The sequence below is a fragment of the Bemisia tabaci genome, chromosome 7 (assembly GCF_918797505.1).
Source record: "Bemisia tabaci chromosome 7, PGI_BMITA_v3".
NCBI lineage: Eukaryota > Metazoa > Arthropoda > Insecta > Hemiptera > Aleyrodidae > Bemisia > Bemisia tabaci.
In genome coordinates this window covers 360,086-383,823 of record NC_092799.1, presented here as the reverse complement: position 1 = coordinate 383,823, position 23,738 = coordinate 360,086, and the positions used below count along the sequence as shown (strand labels likewise).

General features: G+C 41.3%; 1 protein-coding gene across 1 annotated transcript in view; it reads right to left on the bottom strand.

The window, feature by feature from the left end:
* The window catches only part of wb (wing blister), a 104,845-nt gene that overhangs the window by 56,197 nt on the left and 24,910 nt on the right, over positions 1 to 23,738 (bottom strand). The window lies entirely within an intron of this gene.

The following is a 23,738-nucleotide window of genomic DNA, read 5'->3' as shown; positions in this document are numbered from 1 at the left end:
GTATTGGTACTTTGCGAACAGTAAAAATAGCTCAATAGTCAGGCTGAAATAGCGGAATTTACGGAAAAATAGCGAAATTCACGGAAGAATAACTAAAAAGGTAACAGACGTGGCTTTTCAGAGAGCAAAATCACCCACACGCGTGTGTGTGAGTTAGCTGAAATGTGTGTAGCGATTTTACCTGCATGGTTTGCACGTTCGTTTTTTAGCTACACCATGCCATGAAATACCCGCGTGCAAGGCAAATTCAGCAATATTTTTTTTTCAGTGTAGGTATAAAAAAAAAATCGGACTTAGAAAAAAAAATTACAAACGAGAAAAGGTGACAAAATCTCTAATTTTCTGAGAGTATAGTAATTTCTACTTTTGTCGTCTTTCAGTGATACAAGAGGCAGCACCTTTAATTAGTCGAGTTAAGAGAGAAACCGAACATGCAATTTGGCCTGGCACGGCGCGAGTTACCTAGAGAGAAATGATGACGAGGACTTGAGATGAAAAGGAGAAGCCCTCGGCGCGGCGATCGGCATGTAACACATATTAGCGCCTACAAGACTGCACGAATACTTCACGCATTTCATCAAACACAGCGCGGTCATTGCGGACAGCGTTAAACGGATAGCGCCTACCAGAATGCATGTATACCTCACGCATTGCGGCAAACACAGTGCGATCAGCGTGAGACGCATGGCGCCTACAAGTCTGTGTGAATACTTGACGCATTGCGTCAAACACAGTGCGGTCTGCGAGGCGCGGCGGTGGAAGTTAATATCATTAATCCACATTTATGTTTGCTCTTTCATAATTTTTTCGTTCATTTCTTGTGAATGGAAGGCCTTGTACACGCAGAGATAAGTTTACAAAACTTAACTTTCGCGCAAAGTTCCGTGAATTTTTGCTAGTAGTGTTGACGGGGCTTTCCCAAAAAAATGTGTTCAACACGAGTAAACGCGTCTTATGCACCCCTCCCCCCCTGGCACGTTCATTTGATGGTTTTCATTGATGTTTCAAAACGAATGAGAAGGGGGCGGCAAAATACTAGCGGCATGGGCCATGGGCGGCAAGTAGGTAAATCCGGCCCTGGTCTCAGCGAATCCAATCCACCCGGGTCCCAGATACCATTATTCCAATATTGCCGTGCCAAGGAGGAACGCCGTATGATCATTCGAGAGTTGCCAAATTATCCCGCATGAAACATGTATTTTTGAGAATGATCATGCGTATTATTCCTTGACATTTTCAGACATTTTAGACAAAATTTTGAACAAAATTGTCTGAAAAAATTGAAGCAAAAAATTTACGATTTTCCCAGTAAATGAAGGTTTTTTAAAGGAAATGTGGCAACGTCTGAAGGTTCATATGGCGCTCTTCCTTAGCACGGCAGAATACTCGTGCATGCAGCGTCCATATTACAGTCATGCTAAGGAAAAACGCTGTATGATCCTTTAGACGTTTCCGAATCTCCCCCGATAAAATATTTATTTTTGAGGAAAGTCATGTATAAATTATTTTTCCTTGAAATGTGCAGATATTTTCGATGAAGTTGCTAACAAAATTGTATGGAAAATTGGAAGAAAAATGTTGAGAAATTGAATTCGTTTATCATTGAAGGAAATATGGGAACGTCTGTAGGCCCTTATGGCGTTCTTCCTTATTACGATAGCATAAATGTACCTGACGCGGCTGGAAGCATAGAGAGAAATGAGTTCACCTGGTTGCCAATTCTACACGGAAAGACGGCGAAGCCGCAGCGCATTGTTTTCGAGGGAAACTCGGGACGAATCGACAAGGGGGCTCGTAGCGGCGCAGCGCAGCGCGGGTGTTCGGAAGAGGGCAGAGGGGGAGGGGGGATCCTCGCTGAGGTGGATGAACCAAAGCTTGAAACCGGTTTCGGCCCAAGTTGTGCACAAATACAGAGCCCTGTCGTAATTCAAAAATCCCGATCCTCATCGTGATCAGAAAAATACTGCACTCGTCGCGCGTGGAGTACCCATGTATGTTCCTGAGAGTAATGCCATCTTTGTGCCACCCATTGATGGGTTCATCAATTTCAGGCTTCCAAAGGGGCTCATGTGCTCCGAAGTCTACAAACCACCGAGAGAAATTCGTATTATCACGTGAGGCATGAATCATGATCACAATGAAAGTGTATTTTTCGGCAAATTCATTTATCAAACTCTGATCAGAACTCAATTTAGAGGTTAGATGTACGAGAAAATTGTTATCACAAGTAGAACTCTGTCGCTATCCTGTTGGTTTACTTTGGACCGAACAAGGATCGGAGGGACCACCACGGAAGCCTAGAACTCGCCGACCAATTCGACCAATTAGAGAGCGGTACAATTTTTCTGTAGTGCTCTCCTGTATCGTCACCCCTTTGACTTGGGGGAAGGGCGCATCTCTATTTCCTAATGAGTCTTATTTCACATGTAAATGTAAATCCACGCTTTCTGGGGCTTATGCGGAAATCTAGATACGCCCTCACGTCAGCGGAGCGATAGTCACTGGCACTCTCCTCGTGCGGCACCGGGAAAAACAATAACTGAAGAATCGCACTACGCATAATATTTGCTACGCGCTATAAAACTCCATAATATAAAATCTTAAGAGTATAACCTGAAACGCATAACTCTAAGGTGCGAGGCGCTTCAGGAAGTTGAACCGTGAAGTGATCAGGGAACAAGGTCATTAGGTAATAAATCGAAAGTCAATTCATGGTCCTATCATAGGTGAAAGTAGCGCCCGTGCTGGCTGCCGGGTCTCAGAATTTTTCAACCTAGTGAAGGACTTGCGGAAAATTTTGAAAATTTAGAGTCTCTCAGAAAGTTTTACATATTCAGTTCATTCAGTACTTTACGTCTCTTTATCCTGAGAGGGGATTGGGGGGAAAAAAAACAAACAGTCACCGATTCTCTTGTGCTGTAGCTACAGTCAACAGCAATTCTTCTTACGTTCTTCCATTTCAATGACCGAATTTGATCACTTTTCAAATAATTACCAGCTTCATGTTTCCAAAGTTGTAGTCGTTGTAGTTTCTACTAATGAATAAATCAACCAGTACATTAGAATTAATTTTTCCATGACACCAAATAGAAGTAAAGTATCTGATGGAACTATCTAAGTAGTCAACATTCGAAATTTGCAATTTCCATCAGCGGGTATTATTTTGATTATGGTTTTGGTGATTTGAGCAATCTAGAATGTTACCTGCAAATTTCGAGTAGAGGTATACGAATGATGCCAAAAAAAGAGTAAGAATCGTACGACATCAAAGACGATATCCACCAATAGGTTTCAGGCCCGCCACATCCCACCTCGGGCCCTGGTACCAGCTTTAAGGTCCGATCCCAAGCACGAAGGAAGGGGGGTCCGAGGGGCATCCCCCGAGAAATTTTAGAATTTAAACGACTAATCGGACGCATTTTGAATTTTCCATAAAGAATTTTTCCATCAATTTCTGCGGAATAATTATTTTTTTTTTTCTACTTTCAGCACAAAATACTTGCGAATTGTTGCAGTCAAAACATCTGGAATTTTTTTTTTTTTGGGGGGGGCATATGATTCTATTTTCAGTACTAAGAAGGCCAGGCCCCCCTGGACTCCCCCTTCGTTTGTCTATGGCAAGGGAGTTGAGCCATGAGCCATTGAAGTCGAGGATGCCCAGACTGGAGACTCTTAGCATCTGACGACGGAAGAAAATGAAACGCAGTTACTAAAAATATCCCTCTGTACTGAAAATCTTGTAAATAGATATAAATTTTCCAAGAAGTATAAATCTTTGAAAATTTAAGAAGAATTCCACAGTGCCCCAGCGTGTTTCTGAAAATCTATTCACCTTTTGCGAAATTTTTAGGGTAAATTTTTCACTTTTTCTTACGAAACAAGGGTTGCATGTGAATTCGTAGTGGTTTTTCACGGGTAACACGGGCCCCCTCCGGAGACCGGGCCGCGGTGCCAGGGACCCAGTATCCCCGCCATGTGCCGGCTGCCGGGTCCGCCTTCATGCACGCTGTGCTTGTCGATTTCCTTTGACATTTTTGCAGTGGTGAATGCATAGCTGAAGTGCGCTCCAGCTAGAATTGTATTTAGCAAGTGGGTGGTTTTTCTACGAGGATTATAATTCAACAAGGGGCACGGAATATAACAAAAGAATATGAACTATGCAAAACGATAATCCAGGTATCGGAACTTGGCTATTTTGAGAACGCCTTCAAATGCGGCGTGATACCTCACGCATTCCGGAGAGTTCAAATAGTTGTATCATTGCGCCGTATAAATGTGACGGAGGATTTAAATGGAAATAGCCTTCCTGCAGGTTCGCCACATCCCATCTCGGGCCCTTGTACCAGTTTTAAGGTCCGGGCCCCAAGCCTGGAGGGGGGGGGGGGGGGGGGGGGGGTCCGAGGGGCATCCCACGAGAAATTTTCGAATTTAAACGACTAATCGGACGCATTTTTAATTTTCCATAAAGATTTTTTCCATCAATTTCTACGGAATAATTTTTATTTTTTTTCTACTTTCAGCACAAAATACTTGCGAAGTGTTGCATTCAAAACATATGGAATTTTTTTTTTCTTTTTTTTTTTGGGGGGGGGGGGCATATGATACTATTTTCAGTTCTATGAGGGCCAGGCCCCCCTGGACTCCCCCTTCGTTTGTCTACGGCAAGGGAGTTGAGCCATGAACCATTGAAGTGGAGGATGCCCAGACTGCAGACTCTTAGCATCTGACGACGGAGGAAAATGAAACGCAGTTACTAAAAATATCCCTCCGTACTGAAAATCTTGAAAATAGATAGACATTTTCCGAGAAGTATACCTCTTTGAAAATTTAAGAAGAATTCCACAGTGCCCCAGCGTGTTTCTGAAAATCTATTCATCTTTTGCGAAATTTTTAGGGTAAATTTTTCACTTTTTCTTACGAAACAAGGGTTGCATGTGAATTCGTAGTGGTTTTTCACGGGTAACACGGGCCCCCTCCGGGGACCGGGCCCCGGTACCAGGGACCCAGTATCCCCCCCCCTCCCTTGTGGCGGGCCTGGGAGGGGGAGGGGGAGGGGGAGGGGGAGGGGGAGGGGGAGGGGGAGGGGAGGGGGAGGGGGAGGGGGAGGGGGAGGGGGAGGGGGAGGGCGGGAGGGGGAGGGGTAGGGGGATGAAGGGGGAGGGAGTGCAGGGGCTTGTCGTCGCGGTCCGAACCCAATTGCACGCTGCTGACCATCGAGCATGCCTCATTCTCGCGTGTGTTGGGTGCTTGGGTGACCAGGTCGATCCCTCTGGTCTTGCCGGGGGGTGGGACTGGCCGCCTTCTGTTGGCACATTTGGGCATAATTTTCCGGAACTCATCAGTCTTCTTCCCGCTTTCGAAGCATAAACAAAAACAAAACAAAAAAATGGGAATCTGGGCTCTGATTTAAAAAGGAAAAAAAATTTTGAGTTTTATTCTATGAGAAAATCACTACTAGAATCCAATTTCAAGCATCAAAAAGTGAGTTAGAACTTCTTTCCGTCATAAGACTCCATACAATTTTCAATCTTTGGACACGTATTTTTTGAAATAGGAAAAACTGCACTATATGCACTTCGTCTCATTAGCCCCCAAATCATAATCTGCTAGGAAATGGGATCTTTTGAAATTGGTCATAGGGTTATGATCTATTTCTCCTGAAATCAAAATCTCACTGTCGACTGCGTATTTTAAGATGAGATCTTTTCGTTTTGCATGTGCTTTCCTTGAGTATAAGTCTTGGACTTCAATTTCACGACGAGGGCAAACGTCATCCACGATATATAAATAGGTGCTTTCAGGCTTTAACCGACCATTCGAGGAAATAATTGACTTTTATTGGTTTAAGTTAAAATATACCTAGGATATAGCGGCGACACGCGTGTATCATCTCGTGGAAACGGTCGTAAAAATGTCCGTCGACTAATAAAATCCTGTCTGTGCGGATTTTTACGGCCTCATGGGACTTTTTCAATGCTCCACGTCGTCAGGGACGTGCATTTCTCTCCCTTGCGACGTCATCTTTTTTTCTTTTTCCTCGGTGACTTCCTCGTGGCACAGCCTACGAATGTGTAGCCATCAGAGACAAGAGACCATGCACTCGTATCTTGGCTATGATTTTATATTCGGGATTTCAACATTAAAACTGTTGACTTACCTACATGGTTGATGTTTAACAAGTTGGTGGCAGTTTCGTTTTGCAAACAAGCCAAAGTTTGGGAAACCTGTTTTGCTCATGACGTCACCCGAAGCTCATCATCCACCATGTAGGTAGGTCAACAGCCGAAAAAAGAGTGATGACTGTTGCTCCTTTATAATTGTCCTCAAGGAAGTGTTGAATCCCCGAAAGTAAAAGCTTCCACCTGCCGCCAAGACGCCGAAGGGTCTCTTGTCTCTGGTAGTCATAGAAGGGATTTTTATGCTTTGAGTTTGTAGATTAGCAAAAAATAATGACATCTGCTCCAATATCAAGTTTTTACGTCCATTAACAATGGTGATATCACTCAACGAATAACATCGCATGCGACGTCATCCACCACGCGATTATGCATTTCATGGTATAACTTCCATCGTTTCATCAGTCAGTGAGAGTTAGAGACACGCATTTGCCTTGGTTACTCAACGTGAGACACGGATGCGACCAAGGTGAAAGAGACCACGGGACGCACTACCCCGGTGGATGACGTCATTCACCGTATTTTTCGACGGGCGACATCTCCGTTAAAATCGGACGTAGAGACTTACCTATGCCAAATCTTTAAGCTTGTGAACCACTAAAACACAAACCAGAGCAACTAACCCATTCATTTTTATTCATTCACAACGGTAGAATGGAATCATTTTTTAGCTTCAGCATAAGTGACTGCTCATATAGGAAAAGGAACTTTAAGTCGAGAAACAAACTCTGGTAAGGTATCATTTATTTGGAAGAGTTGAAAAAGCGGATTGCGTCTTTCTTTCTTTCTTTAGAGGTGTAAATGGCCTTAGATGCTAAAGCACCGCTTTAAAATAAAATTATTTTACCACTACTAAATAAAATTATTTTACTACTACTACTACTACTACTTTCTTTCTTTCTTTCTTTCTTTCTTTCTTTCTTTTTCTTTTTACAGTGATTAACGGTTTACTGCAAACTTTTGAAAATTTTAGTATTTTTTGAGGATGTATGGAGAGACATAGGAAAATTATGAGGGAGACAAAATTGGCAGACTGACAGTATGGAGTACTGCTCATTGACAGACTGAAACTTCGAATCGCTAATTCTCAAAACGAATAATAATTGGATTGCATTTCGCAAAAAAGAACCAGAAGCATTGCAATGATGCTACGATTGTGCAAATTCATCTTTTGCAGAAAAATAACTGAAATCATGAAAAAATACGAAATTTACTTGGTAATTGTTGTCTTAGATTCACAGTTTACAGCGAGTAAAATAGAAACTGTCAATGGATAATCAGTTTTTTTCCAAGACCAAAGAAGTTGCACAGTCTTGGCAACATTGCAATGCTCGTGGTTCCTTTTCCAAAATGCAATCCAATTGTGAGCTGCCCTTACTCAAATTTCAGAACTCTAATTTGATTTGACATTTTTGGCAGTTTTCTTCATCAAATTTTTGGTATATTACTAACCTACGTTGCGGTATTTTATAACTTTTTGAGCTTAAATGAGGATTATACTATGATGTCCCTTTTGGCGTGGACTGTCGCAAGTTTTTATATTTTTCTTGCGAGATGAAACTCAACTCGTTTTTTTGTATAACTCGAAGAATCAATAGGTATTAAAAATGTCGCGTTGCGTTGTATTCATCAATCGCTCAATTATCCATTCTATGTAGATACCCTTCATATCTTCTAGCACTTTGTTAGTTTTCTACTCTGCGTATTCAAAGCACGAAAAATATCCAAGAGATGTTTCTGTTTTCCTTCATAGCCTCACCACACCCCCGCTCCACCTAAACTCAAACAACATTCCAAGATAGCCCGACGGGTAGCACATTTATTTAATCTTCCCATGCTTTACGAGGGAAACGTTTCGACGGGTCCAGGAAGCGATCCTCAGCGAGTGTAAAAAGATAAGTTGACATCATACTCGGAGAAAATCATATTCATTGTTTTTATTACCCATTAAACCCGCTTAAAAGCAATAGTTAAATAGAAACTCCAAAAAACCCAAAAACTTGGGTAAAGAGACTCCGGGCAAGTCACCATCCTCTTGCCAAAAACCTCCAAAAGCTCTTCTTTGTTCCCCTCTTCAGTGGAAAAAGAAAATATCACACTACGACAGTTTCCATTTCTGTCATAGAGTACCCCAAGCGGACCAAAGAACGGAACTCTTAGTCGTTTACACATTTACGTATTTAACAAAATCTCCAGGAGGTCACAGACAGGCTGGCAGCCCCTCATTGGACCAAAACGCACACCGTACCATTTTTTCCTTGTAGGTATGTGCCTCCAAAGTACATGAAATGACTCCTTGAGGGGCGGGCAAGTTTGATTGAAATTCACGTTGTCCTCTGAAAATGAGCTAAAATTTTTACCTTGAAGAAGAAGAAAATCGAGTTATCATTTTCTTCCATACACGGTAGGTATGCCTATGAGGTATGAGAGGCACCAGGAACGCCTTCCAAAATTATTGATGCAACCCGCACGACTCCGAAGTCAGCGGAAACTTTCTTGAAGCGTCTCCTAAGATTTTCCCTACGCAATAATCCCCTTCAAAAATGAATGATGCAACAAGCGCGTCCTGTTTGACCACGAAAGCTCCTCAGATGAGAAGTCTTTTGGTCTGGTCAGAAAAATATTCGAACTTTATTTTTCATCTTCTCTTCTCATTTCCCGCATTGACGGAGGCGACATTTTTTGGAAAGCATGACGCGCCCGGCCCAATGCTCTCACTGAGGATCAACCTGTAGATAGACTACTAAAAATATTTAGGAAACAGATGTTCGGGCTCACTGAGAATGAGGCCAATTTCCGAACTGATAGTACGGGATCAGAATGGAAAAAGTCAATTATGACTACGAGGAGGCTTTGTACACTTCCAAATAAACAGTGCCGTCTTTGTTGTACAAGTATTCCTGAACGATCATTCATAATGGAAGGTCATATTCTATTCGCACTTTTTTTTACGCATTGGGCCGGGCGCGTCATGCTTTCCAAAAAATGTCGCCTCCGTCAATGCGGGAAATGAGAAGAGAAGATGAAAAATAAAGTTCGAATATTTTTCTGACCAGACCAAAAGACTTCTCATCTGAGGAGCTTTCGTGGTCAAACAGGACGCGCTTGTTGCATCATTCATTTTTGAAGGGGATTATTGCGTAGGGAAAATCTTAGGAGACGCTTCAAGAAAGTTTCCGCTGACTTCGGAGTCGTGCGGGTTGCATCAATAATTTTGGAAGGCGTTCCTGGTGCCTCTCATACCTCATAGGCATACCTACCGTGTATGGAAGAAAATGATAACTCGATTTTCTTCTTCTTCAAGGTAAAAATTTTAGCTCATTTTCAGAGGACAACGTGAATTTCAATCAAACTTGCCCGCCCCTCAAGGAGTCATTTCATGTACTTTGGAGGCACATACCTACAAGGAAAAAATGGTACGGTGTGCGTTTTGGTCCAATGAGGGGCTGCCAGCCTGTCTGTGACCTCCTGGAGATTTTGTTAAATACGTAAATGTGTAAACGACTAAGAGTTCCGTTCTTTGGTCCGCTTGGGGTACTCTATGACAGAAATGGAAACTGTCGTAGTGTGATATTTTCTTTTTCCACTGAAGAGGGGAACAAAGAAGAGCTTTTGGAGGTTTTTGGCAAGAGGATGGTGACTTGCCCGGAGTCTCTTTACCCAAGTTTTTGGGTTTTTTGGAGTTTATATCATCTCATTTTTGCAAGAAAACTGTTATTTTACCAAATGAAGTCCCCCACTTGTGAAGGAATTGGATTACATTTTACAATAAGGAACCATTACCTCTGGCTCTCCCATAAAAACACATATCTGCATAGAGAAACCAATAGCATGTAATCTGTTTCTAAAATGGACCAGAAATAGTGGCTCCTAATTGCAAAATGTAATCCATTTAATGCTTGTAGCTATGAAGTGGATATCTCCTTGCTGTGTAGCAAAGTTTCTCGGATCCGTCTTATTTTTTTACACCCTTGACTGTCATTTTTAATTAATCAGTTCAAAGCTATTTCGACGATTAATCATTAATTGTTAGATCGAAGAAGAAATTTTCTTCGGAAAGCTATGGCTGAATTGACTTTACAACTGAACTTATGAGAACATCAACTGAGGCAAATTTTGCAGAAAGTTATACATGGTAAGTGATAATTATTTCAACGCTCTCTTAGTTTTAAAAAGAGATTAGTTTTAAAAATCAAAATCTACACAACTGTAGATATCCCTGAAAAGAAATACAATTGTAGAATCCCAAGAAAAGAAAAAGAAGAAAGAAAAGAAATACGAAGAAATTCAATGATAAATTGCAACTACGGTAGGTACTTATTTCAAATTAATTGCTCTAAAAATTGTTCCTTCAATGAGTAAATAGGCAACATTCTCAACACTACAATGCAATAGAAATAATTTTACCATGGAATTGAAATCCAAAGAAATGTGTGCTGCTTGAGTAATAGAAGTTTGGAAATCAGGGCATTCAATAGCTTCCCAGACATCATTAGTGTTACAATCTAAAAATTGTAAGGATTAAAAGTGTCAAGCTCTCAAAATTTTTGTTCTCTGATTATCAAGAAGCCCTGCTAGAAATGTTCAGTGTCATTTTTATTTTTGTTTGTGAAAGGAAATTATTTTAAGATTTTTTGGCGTTCTTGGCGTCCTCTGAGACTCTGAAAATTTTTGTACTTTATTTTTCATCAAATAATGAACATTTTCATTGTAATTTTTGTCTATATTTAGGAGAGTACATTATTCGATAATTATCTTCAGTATGTATTAGATCTTTCCCCCAGCGACAAGGTTTACTGAAATTTTATGAGATCTATATAGTTCTCATAGGTACTGACCTGCATCATGGTCATAGTATCATCTTTGAGGAGTAAATGAAAACAAATTATTTTCTCTTGGTTCCTCAATTCAGGGCTCTGATGAATAAACCCTGTTTGACAACAATGTTAGTAGGTAAAATTGCTCCCTCCAAAATCCTTTAAGTAAGCGGTATCAATTTAGTGGTAAAGTTATCAACGACCCTCATTGAATCTCATCTGGTTCACTGAATTTCTGAGGGATAGACAGGGTGACAGGTTCTGTAAAAGTTAGGAAATAAAGCCCTCCTCACTGTGAAAATATGTCAGGTAGTTTTGCTGCGGAGCATTGAAATTCCTTCTCCCAGTAAAAAAATTGGACTTTTCAGTTTAAAGAGACTAAACACTTAAAATTAAGTCAAGTAAAAACTTGAAATTTTTGTGAAAAGAATTTTTATCTGAGACACCTAATGTCAAAAGAGGACATTCCAAAATCAGGGAAAAGTTAGTGACCACTACGCTTAAAATCCCAGAAAAGAATATTCTGCGCATCGAAGTCATTAATTACACAATTTTCAGAAATTATGTTGAATTATTTATCAGCAGAGAAATGAAAATACTCTGAAAGTCTTTGAGGCTGAACTTTGTGGATTGCGGTAAGTAGTTTCCCAGTTTGGCCATGGTATTGATATATTCGTTTCGTCATTAATCATTATCAATAAAAATATCCCTATCTACCGTAAATGTTGGAAAACCAGTGTGCATGTAATCTGGTAATCCTTAATTAATCAACTGTAGATTTCTTACCTGCTAAACTGCCTGATGAGTTGAAAAAAATGTTCACTTTGAGACGGATTCTTATGTCTTGGTTCATGCTTTCGTAAGTTGAGTTGCAATGTCAATTCCGTCGTAGCTTTCAGCAGAAAATGTCTTCCTTGATATAACGTTTGATGATTCATCGTTGAGATAGCTTTGAACTATGATTGATGATGAATGGAACTAAAAGTGCCATTAATCGATGAATCAGAGATCAAAGTAAGATGTGAAGCTATAAGAGCAGGGATCGTAACGGACAAAAGTGAACGTCTGTTCTACGTGTCTAAACTGAGACTTATCTGAGAAATTTAGCGACACCACACAGAGAGGTTTTCACTTCGTAATAAAGCTTAAAATTACTTATCACTGGAGGAGTTTCTTTGGTAAATTAGCATGCTTAAAGGTACATCCTGACGTGAGAGAAAAACAATGGTATTGGTACCTGAGCGTAAGTATGTATGTCCTTGAGTGTTCACGTAGAAAGACTCTTAACAAACATTAAACAAGGAAACAAAACTGGACGAAGGTACTGTAATACCTAATTTACTTTAAAACTGCTAAAAGAAGAACCAAAAGACAAACCTCACTTATCTTAAATGTATAAACACTTGGTATCGCTCAGAAAAACCTTGAGCGAAATGGACTCATATCCGTAGAATTTGAGGAGTAAAAAGGCTGCAATGCCAGAAAAATGTGAGCTTCACACTCTTGAATGGATTCAAGATCACATAATTTTAGTGAAGCGACTTTAAATCGCTTGACTTGAGCCAAAAATGAAGAGAGAACAGTGAGAGAATAGAATGGTGAGGTTTCGAGTTCTAAGATTGGATATTCAGAATTCACTTCACAATGAGGCGATAGACTTCTGCTCCAGGTTGTAAAACACGATGATAATGATTGTCACAAACATCGTTGAAGTCGTAAATGGATTGAAATCATTGAAACCAAATGATTTCATATTGTCTCGATCGTTTTTGTTGCTCTGTGAAACAGGAACTAACCTAACATTCGTGGTTTGTTTTGTTGTTCCGCTGGTGAGATGCTGACTGCAGAGAGCACTAACATTGTCACTCTACCGTGTGTATGTGTTAGTAAATTCGGGTTTTACGATTTTTGGGACATAATCAAAGCTACAGCCTAAACGGTAAAAGTAAACCCTTACTCATATATAATTTTTAGAATCCTCATAACTTCAGGATGTTCCCTCGAAATAACCATAATTTCATTCCAGAATAGTGTAAGCGAGAAATTCAATGATAAACGTCAGCAGGTCGGGTCGCCCATTGCAACCGAAAAGCAGTTTAGACGCAATATTTTTCTTAGGATGCCTTGGTTATTAATGAAACTTAAACGCGCACTACACGGGAACATGACAATTCTTTTGATATAACATTATATAGGGCTCCGATGTCTCGTATTCTCCATAGCTTTGACAGAGCGTGAAAATGGTCAAAGTGGATACTTTTTGCTATTTTAGGCACATATGCGTAATTATCTTGTTTAATAAATCATCAACCTCCTTGAAACTCAACAGTTCGTTAGACGGGATCAAGACGCATCTTTAGACACCAAAATTTCTAAAATCCGTCGCTCCGTTGCTTTGAAAAGCTTTTGAGACCGCAACTAAAAACCCAAATAAGCCAAGTTCGTGTAACTATGGTGTCGTTGCCTCGACCGGGCTGTGCTGTGTTGCCAATTGTTGGAGGATAGGTTACTTGCCCGGTGGTGGCTACCGCCACTCATGAAACTAAAAACCCAAATAAGCCAAGTTCGTGTAACTATGGTGTCGTTGCCTCGACCGGGCTGTGCTGTGTTGCCAATTGTTGGAGGATAGGTTACTTGCCCGGTGGTGGCTACCGCCACTCATGATAAATCGATCCAGCAAAAAAAAAAAAAAAAAAAAAAAAACCCGCAAAAAACTGAAGACTCGGTCTTTAGAAATTCGTCATTAATGATGCAGAAGGATAGATTTCAGATGGTGATTTTGCTAGTTTTGGGACTGATAACAGATTAAATTTAGAATGGAGCATCAAGAGGAACACACGATTGGTATACCAGGGAAAAGCTTAGTGGGGCAAATGAAATAACTTAACGACTAACAAGACGACGGTTCAAACGTTAAGACGTTCGAGAGCGTTCACCGTAACACCTCGTCCATTTATTCGTTTTTTTTTTTGTTTTTTTTTGTTTTTTTTTTTGTTTTTTTTTTATTATTAAGAAATGAATGTTAGCGCTCATAAGACTGTGGGAATACTTAAAATGTAGTGCGTCAACACCGTCCCGTCGGCGATTGGCGACGGGAAAAAGAAAATATTACACTTCAAATTCACAAATTCTCTTATGATCACCAACAACGCATTGTAATTCAGATTTACAGTAGTTCGATCTGGCGCGGGGGAGGCGTTGGGGAGTTCCGATGTTAAAATGTAAAAGTTGTTTTGCGCGGACGGAAGAGAGCGCTGCAAGACGCTGTTGACCTAGACGTGGAGCGTAACCTAAGAAACATACATACATAAGGAATGGCTTGTCATCATAGAGTAAAATATAGGGGTCATGTAGTGAAGGGTTACTTTGTACACAACAATTTTTTTAGATCTCCGACGACTAAAAATTTGAACGATGCTTGAAAGAGTCATTGAATAAAAGTACGTTGCAGAGTTTTAAAACGTAAAGATATTAATTTCTCAAAGAAAAGCCTACAGGCATTACATCAAGTGGACACAATAGGAGAGAAAAGGTAGAAATGGTACATAAATAAATTGAGAAACTAGGTATTGCCTCCCGCCACGAAAAATGGCGCCGGTCCCCCATGGAGCAGTGCGGGCCTTTACCAATGGATCCATTAGTAACATACCCGCTGCAAAACGACGGGAAAGAGCGCACACTACTAACGAGGTGAACGCTCAAAATACACGTATACGCACTGCTCGTTAAGTGTAACATAAAAATACGTCCTCGAATAGTTTTGCAACTTAAAAAGGAAACTGAATCAGAACAAAGCCTGCCAATGAACATTAGACCATTCATCTCGGTCTGTTGCCTACACGGCAAATAAATTGAAGGCGAACTTTAAATAAGCGCTAGCATTTGAGGTTCGGTGCATCGTTCATTGGTTCAATCGAAATTACAGCAAGATATAAATGTGAGGGTTTCAAAGAGTATTATTTTCACTTTATTTGCGCACTCTGACAGAGCCTTTATCTACGTATATATGTATTGAAACTGCGGACTAACTTCTAGTGAAACCTACGAGCAGAAACACTCACCGTGCACTGGTTTATTAGTCCAATTATGCCCTTTAGGTTGCGAATAGGTTTTATCCAGAAAGGAGCAACAAAACTGCTATTTTGCGAATAGATAACTATTCGTGCTCTCCGGTGAGTTTGTTGCCTATGCGGCTAAATTGAAGGCAAACTACAAGAATACCTATCGAAAAATAGGCGAGATATCTGCTTTATTTGCGCTCCCCGGGAGATTTGTTGCCTAGTGCACTGAAACTGAGGGCAAACTTGAAGTGGATGAGTTCACGATGACCAAAGTGAAAAACGTATCTCCATTTGCGACGTTGCAGACTTCCTGGCATATTTTATTTTTTCATTGGTAAACTATAGTCACCGAAATTCCTTGACAACTTTCTTGATTTTTCTTCATTGTCAAGAGAATATTCTGTATACATTTCAAGCTATGTAGATAACTTACCTTGCTCCAGAAAAAATAAAAAAAAAAAAAATAATAAAATAAAATAGGAGCGAAAATGTTGAAACGCAGCGATGTAGATACGTGGTTTCGCGCTTCAGCCATCGATTTACGAACAGAATGACACGCCATTTATTGGTTCAGACGAAGCATGCAACGGTAGAGTTGAACATTTTTTGAATAATTTCTTTCGCGTGCTACCGGCAGAAACTGAGAATACACGGAAAAAAATTGCTGAAGTAACATCCCGAATGTTAAAAATTGACGCGACAACTCTCGAATGTTGATATGAACGCTATGGTTGTTAATTCAACGAGCTAGGATGTTACTGTAACAGCCAGAGTGACCATAACAACATTCAAGAGTTGTCGCGCAGATGTTTAACATCCGGGATGTTACTTCAGCAATTTTTTTTTCCGTGATAAACTTTGAGTGGACAGTTTTTTTTAAAAATAAAGGAGGATCTAAAACTTTCTCTTCATGGCTCCATTTTATATCCATCCAAATATTTGAATAGGAACTGGGGTTTTCTTCAAAACTCTCCATACTCAATATAAAATAAACGATGATTAAATGTCAGCCCAAGATGAAATCAAAAGTTTGGCTTTTTCCTGATAGACTATCGCCCTCCTGAAAGTTCAGTGCACCTTCTGATCAAATCTTTTTTCTAAACGACCTGAAGAAGAAATTAAATTGGGATACATGATGTGAAGTATGCTTATGCCGCAATGAATCAAAAAAAGCGTGCAGAACCGTCGGGCTCCACACTCCTTCCTAATTTCCGTACTTGTTCAAAAATAAATGTCCTCATTTTCTGGACATGCTCCTGATTTTGTCATGCGTGCGAATGTTACCTTTGTTATCACAAGAGGCAACTCGTTAACTCCGAAACAATGCGAGCTATAAAACTTGGGCGTCATTTTCAATTTCATCCCTTCACCGTCCAGGTTGATTTAGTAGGTCCGATCATGGTCATCGGTCAATGATTACCGGGTTTGAATCCCTGTGGTGGCCAGAAATTTTCACGGCATCGACAAATGGGTCTGCTGAAACTGATGCTTCTCAGACCTAATAAACCTTGAAATTTGAAAGTCCCAGAGCAGGGGTGGAATTATGTCGGCTCTTTCACACATGCAGAAATGAAACATCCATCGATGAGTCCAAACCACACCACCGGCCAATCAGAAGCATTAATAACCCGGACTTTAGTGCGGTCGAGACCCGTCCTAAGTATATTTAACCCTAGTCTGCCTGAGTGGGGTCAGATTGACCCCACGGGAGTTTCAACTCGTTGCCATTTCTCGTGGTATGCACGAAATTTTTTGTCATTCACAAATAGCTCTACAAAAACATCTAGGAACACGATTTTGAAGGGGAAAAAAAAATGTGCATGAGAGATCAAAAAATTCACGCGTACCCCTAGAAAGCCTGAGCGGGGTCAGATATCCTTATAACATATATTTTACCATTTAGCATCACAAAAGCTTACTTTGAAGGTGTATTCACTTTTCTCTTTTTAAATTTTTTTCAGAAACTTATAAAACAAGCAAAATTTTTCAGATTTTTTTTCGTTTCCAGTATTTAGTAGCCCTATGATTTTTTTTTTCTCATGCTGAGAACAACATGTCAACATGTGTGTGATAAAATGGTTGCATACCCTGCGCCGTGTTTTTTAAAACTTAGATATGCTTTATGGTTAAGGCCTGTAAGGTTAAAGCACTGATATTAACTAAAAACATGAAAATAAACATAGCTAACTAATTGATTTTCAGCTGGGGTCAAATTGACCCCGCTCAGGCTTTCTCGTTGGTTCAGAGACTCAGGCAGACTAGGGTTAAGTACGGTAGGAGGACCGACGACATTCGGCTCCGAGGATGCGTCTAGACCCTCTGCTCTGGTATCTATACTATATCCTTTAAATCTTCTAAAGGCTGTGGGCTCCCAATGGAGTATAAGCCGAATCAGCAGCAAAAAAAAAAAAAAAAAAAAAAAAAAAAAACACTCACACAAAAAAGGCCTCTCTTATTGTTTCTCGCTGTATTTTTTCACTCCTTTTTTCCTTCTTCACATTCATATCTCTCTTTTTTCTCCCTCCTCTTTATCCTCCCTTTCTCTTCTTTCACCTCTCATTTTAGCGCCCCTGTTGTAATGGTGCCAAATAGAGCCACTCTTTGCACCACCCAAAGTGCGGCCCTAGAATTATCTTAAATGAGAGAGGTTGAAGAGACTGCTCCTCGATATGTTGTTTCAAAGCAAAGCAGTAAGTTATTAATAATTATTATGGTGATTCATCGGGTCGAAGGTCACTAGGGTAAGCAATGGTAGAGGGAAAAGGAGCAGGGAGAAAGAGAGGAGGGAAATAAAAGAGCGTCACCAGACTGACAGTGACAGTGCTTCCGGAGCCGGATATATACGAGATAAGTGAAACGTAGGTGAGCTCGAACGACAGTAAATTAAACTAAACCGAAGTTATGGATATTTTAAGATATCTTCAATACTTTGGAGAACGATTCGAGACGATTGATCAATCGATAATTTCTGGATTTCAGGACACTTCTTCAAAAATACCTGATGGTGTGCCAGGTATCTGTACACAAGATTTGACCGAGCAAGCAACATTTTGAAGTAGCTTGAAAGTGAGTGCGTGCCAAAGCGAATGCCTCGGAACTTTACTTCCTTCGTTATTTCGAGGTGTGCCTTGATCAACTCTTGTGTACAGATACTGGACAGACCACAGCAGCGTGATGTGATGATAGGGTATTTTCGAAAAAGTGCCCTAAAATCAAGAAATTATCGATTGATCGATTATCGAGGTATTCAGGATCGACCTTAAGTTTGAAGCTCAGAAAACTCATGATTCCAAGAGGAAGATTTTTAAAATGGACCATTAAATAGAAAAAAAAAATAGAAATTAGGCCCCACTGCGTATGTCTCCTTTTTCCAATAAAAAAGGTCAGAATTCAGCTCATAAATTAAAAAAGGGAGTTTTTTGTCCGCTTTCCATACAAGAACGGAGACCTACTTCTATCAAATAGGCCATTTAATGTAAATTCACATTCACTGTGAATAATAATAAATTTATTGTGTGTTGCTTTGCTTTGATGAATTGACAAATCGACGGTGAAACTACCAAACCACGTATCTCGGTTTGCGACGTCGCAGACTTCCTGTCATATTTTATTTTTTAAATGAAAAACTACTTAACATCCAGTCTTGAAAATTTCTGTGATTTTTCCTCTTTGTGCGGAGAAAATTCCGTGAAAATTTCAAGGAATGATATTGATTTGGTCTACTTCAAAAAAATAAAATGTGAGCGTAGATTTTTAAACACCGCAAACGAGATACGTGGTTTGGTAGTTTCACCGTCGAAATACAGCTAGTGCGTTAAAGTGAACCGGACATTTCTGTGGAGACAGCAACGGGTCAGTTCCTCATCGAATGACATGGTTTGATTTTGATGAGCAATTGGTGATCTATTCTCATCTGATATGTACCTACAACGCACGCCACTCGCGGATTATAATGCAACTTTAGGTACACGTCCTCTATTTGGCATGGACTAAACCCCTTGAAACTTACCATTTGGAAGAGTGCTATGCGCCTTACCACAAGTTTTTGCAAGAGGGGGCCCAGGCAATGGCCCTTTTGGTCTAAACGAGGAGACTAATATCAGCCGCAAAAGTGTGAAACCACGTACTTCCATTGCGGTGTTTCAAAAGTTTCCCTCCTATTTCATTTTTTCGAGGAAAAATAACCCGAGCCTTGTGGCTTGAAAGGTATACAGAATTTTTTGCTGTCAGAGAAGAAAAATCATAAAAGTTTTTTTCACAAATTACCTACGCTGACTAATTTTCTTCAGAAAAAATTAAAGACGCATCTCAAAATGTCTTCAACGTCGCAAACGGAAATATGTATGTGGTCTGCCATTTTGGCCACCGATATAGTATTGAGCGGCTATAAACGGTTACGTATTTTCTGGAGGAAGGGAATACCCTTCTACCGAGGGCTAGACCCCCGGTAGGTATCCATGCATGCATGGACATGAAGGAGAGTTTTCCTTGGAACTGAAAATCCGACTTTCCGAGGCAACATAACTAAATAGGCCCTACAAGCAATTCCGTCCAAGGTACATACCTTCCTCCTCGGACAATAAAAGCTGATTATTGAAATTATTTGACAAAACTATAGACAAAGAGGACAAAGGACGAATGGAGTGATCCTATTGTTGAAAGGGACGTTTGCAGTGAACGTAAGAAGTAAGTAACGTATTAACAACAGTAGCAACCCACTAGATATCCTGTAGTCCATAATTTTCTCCTTCAGACTGTAAAAACCATATCCGTTTGAACCGACGGCATCGCTCTATTTTCCCTGTGCCTCGCATGACTATAGCTTTGTCTATCCATTTATATAATCAGCTCGCTGGGCCGAGGGGGTGGAGCGTGTGAGAGAGGCGGCAACGGGGGCCGCCGGGCCCCGCGGCATGCGGCATTGACCCTGAGTTGCACTTCGTCCAAAAGACCGGCACCCCCCTCCCCCCGATCCGCATCCTCTAGAGTCTGTGACCGCTGAGCCACGCACCCCCCCTCCCCTCATTTCCCCCAGCTTCGCAGCTCAAACGCATTGGGTTAACATTTAATTACTCCGGGAAGAGGAGGTGTGCAGGGCCGCCGTTGCCGCTACTCTGTTTACATGTTTTCCAGGGACCATTATAGCTAGCTCCAGGCTCAAGATCCGTACGTCAAGATCCAAAGGCCAACTTTCCTGTTCTTTGGAGAAATCCCTGCAGAGATACGCTCATACGCAGATCATCACATCCCTGACTCACGCGAAAAGACTCATACCTACGAGGCAGTCACAACTAACGTACCTTAAAAAAACCTGAAGGTATTATATTGGGTAAGTTTTTAGATGAGTGCCACTGCACCAGTTCAGTATTATATTGGCAACCATATTTTGCGTTGTTTCAATAAGCGATACGGGGTCCCGTTAAGGTGGGGGTCACGGGTCAATTTACGAGGACAGGGGAGAGGCAGCGGATCACAAGACGTGGTCAGATTTGAAATACCTTAAGACATTTTCCTTTGCGAAATATCGGAGAGAGGTTACTCGCTCCCATGCCTGGATCGATTATTTCGTCTCTAAATCAGATTTACAAAAGAATACTTGCTTTAGATTCCTTTTATGTACACATTTTTCACATAAATCATGTTCTACAGATAATGCCGCTCATGTGTTACAGCACAAAATGGACTCCGAGATGAACGAAACTTTCATCCTGCGAATTCTCCATTGAGCGTATTTTGATAAAAAGGAAGTATCCAAGATCCATCCATATAGGTCAGTCATTCCCGAAACCCAAATGAGAATCTTCTGCGCATGACGTCAGCATTACTGCCGCGAAAACCAGAAATGTCGGAAACAATGATTTTCTTATGGGAGAGAACAAATTTTTCTTAATGAATCATTTAAATTTCTTACTTTTAAATTCTTTGAAGCTTTCTGAGTGTCGAAAGGAACGTTTAGAAATTAGCGTCAAGGGTTTCAATTCAGCTGAATTTGCGTTTTTATATTTTTAAATGATTTTTGAAGTCAGCGATGTAACAAGCCATCTAGTGGTATAGATTCGCGTGTAAAAATGGCTGATGCAGAGTAAACTGTAAAAATGAAAGAACACAAATTCGGCAAAATCGAAACCCTGAATGCTAATGTCTAAACGTTCTTTTCGACACACAGAAAGTTTCAAAGGATTTAAAAGTAAGAAATTTAAATGATTCATTAAGAAAAATTTGCTCTCTCCCATAAGAAAAGCATTGTTTCCGACTTTTCTGGTTTTCGCGGCAGTAATGCTGACGTCACGAGCCAATGGAAAGGGGCTTACCCCGAGCGGGGAAATCTGCGCAGTGACTGACCTATATGGATGGATCTTGGAAGTATCTCCATTTTGACATGGATGCTGTCATGCAAGTATCATCATGGGTCGCAGGGCCCATGCTGAAATGAAGAATACTCTTTTTGATTTGATTCAATTGGTTGATAATATATACCAATTTTGACCCTGAACTGAAGTAATTTAAGTAGTTGGCTTAAAATTGGTGGAGAACACCAACTTTTCTCCTTAATATTTTTGTTATTCTTCTCCTGATTCTTCCTTCTCATCAAAATCTTCTACTAAATTTTTTATTCGTCGTTTTCTTCTTCGTCTTTTCTTATCTCATTCATCTTCTTCCTCCTCCCCCTCTTCTTCTTATTTTTATTTTTACTGTAGATTCTGAGCCTGCGAATTGCCACGACTACAATCTGGACCGGCAGCGACGCTAACGGTGCACGATGCAGGGACGAGTCGGTGGGCGGTCGGGAGGGTGGGTAGGGGATAGGGGGAAGAGGATGAGGGGGAAGAGGATGAGGGGAGAGGGGAGACCGTGGTGGAGGGACGACACGGAGGTGCCGTCGCGCCGCACCGCACCGCGACGGAGAGCGAGAGGACGTCGCGACGTCGCGTCGTCGCCGTCGTGATTCGGCGACTTTTATGCGGGAGAACTCTCCCGCGTGCGTATAAATAACCTAGGTCACCGCGTATCCTTATGCCAATCCGGAGTCCGCCACTGTCGGCCCAAGCACGCGTTCACGTTTCGTAGGCCGTGGTCACTGGCGGCGAATGTTCTCGCGGCAAGACGAGGATGAAAAATCAGCGAAAATCACAATCACGAAAATCTAGGAGAAAAATCAACGCGAGATGACCATTTTTCCATTCAATATTCATCACGAAATGCTTCTGCATGGGGAGGATGTCAAACTGAGCGTTATGTGATTTTCTAGGGAGGTGCAGACCTCTTTCACGGGTGCGTCACCAGAGTGGTAGCCAAACTCCAGTTTTACGAATATTACGAGCCGCATGAAAGCTGTCCTTATGCGGTGCTCGAAATGGCAACGCTGGTTTTAAAGGCATCCTGGATCTCATAGAGATCACACAGCACACAGCCAGCTACTGAGCTCCATGAATCCATGATGGGCTCCAGGGGTGCGAGGGGTGGGGACGAGTCCGAACCGAGTACAGGCACAGCCGTTGCCGATCGGCTCATAGATGTGGGTCACTATACTTTCAGCACATTCCTCCTCTTGCAAATCTTTGCACAGAACCCCTGATTCACCCAGGGCCGGATTTACTTACTTGCCGCCCATGGGCCGCCTCCATTTTGCCGCCCCCTTCTCATTCGTTTTGAAACATCAATAAAAACCATCAGGTGAACGAGCCGGAGGGGGAGAGGCGTATAAGACGCGTTTACTCGTGTTGGTCACATTTTTTGCGAAAGCCCTGTCAACACTACTGTCAAAAGTTCACGGAACTTGGCGCAAAAGTTAAGTTCCGTAAACCTATCTCTGTATGGACAAGGCCCTCCATTTGTAAAAAATGAACCAAAAAATTATGAAAGAACAAACATAAATGTGGTGTAGTAATTTTAACTTCCGCCGCCGCGCCGCGCTGACCGCACTGTGTTCGGCGCAATGCGTGATAAGTATTCCTACAGTTTTACATGCGCTATGCGTTTCGGGCCGACCGCTGCTGCACGCACTGTGTTTAACGCAATGCGTGAAGTATTCATGCAGACTTGCAGGCGCTATGCGTTTCACGCTGCCCGCTGCTGACTGCAGCGACCGCACTGTCTTTGGCGCAATGCGTGAAGTATTCATGCAGTCTTGTAGGCGCTGATATGTGTTACATGCCGACCGCCGCGCCGAGGGTTTCTCCTTCTCATTTCACGTTCTCGTCATTATTGCTCTCTGCGCCGCGCCGTTCCAGGCCAAGTTCCTTGTTTGGTTTCTCTCTTAGTCTTGACTCGACTAATTAAAGGTGCTGTCTATTGTATCACAGAAGGACGACAAAATTAGAGATATACTCTCAGGAAATGAGAGATTTTGTCACCTTTTCTCGTTCGTAATTTTTTTTTCTGAATCCGATTTTTCTTTATAGCTACATTTAAAAAAATTGCAAAATTTGCGCCCCCTAAATTTGCCGCCATGGGCCGCGGCCCATGTGCCCACCCCCTTAATCCGGCCCTGGATCCACCTCTTTATCTGTAGTTGTTGTGCACCAAAAGCACTACCTCCGTCATAGCATCAATTTATTCCTCGACAAATTCTTAAACCCTTCCTGATCCAATATTGAATTTCTCTTCAGTTCTGAGTCAACTTTTTTGAACCGATTGTTTACCAAGTCTCGAGTTCTAAACAATTCTTAGGAATACCTGCCTTG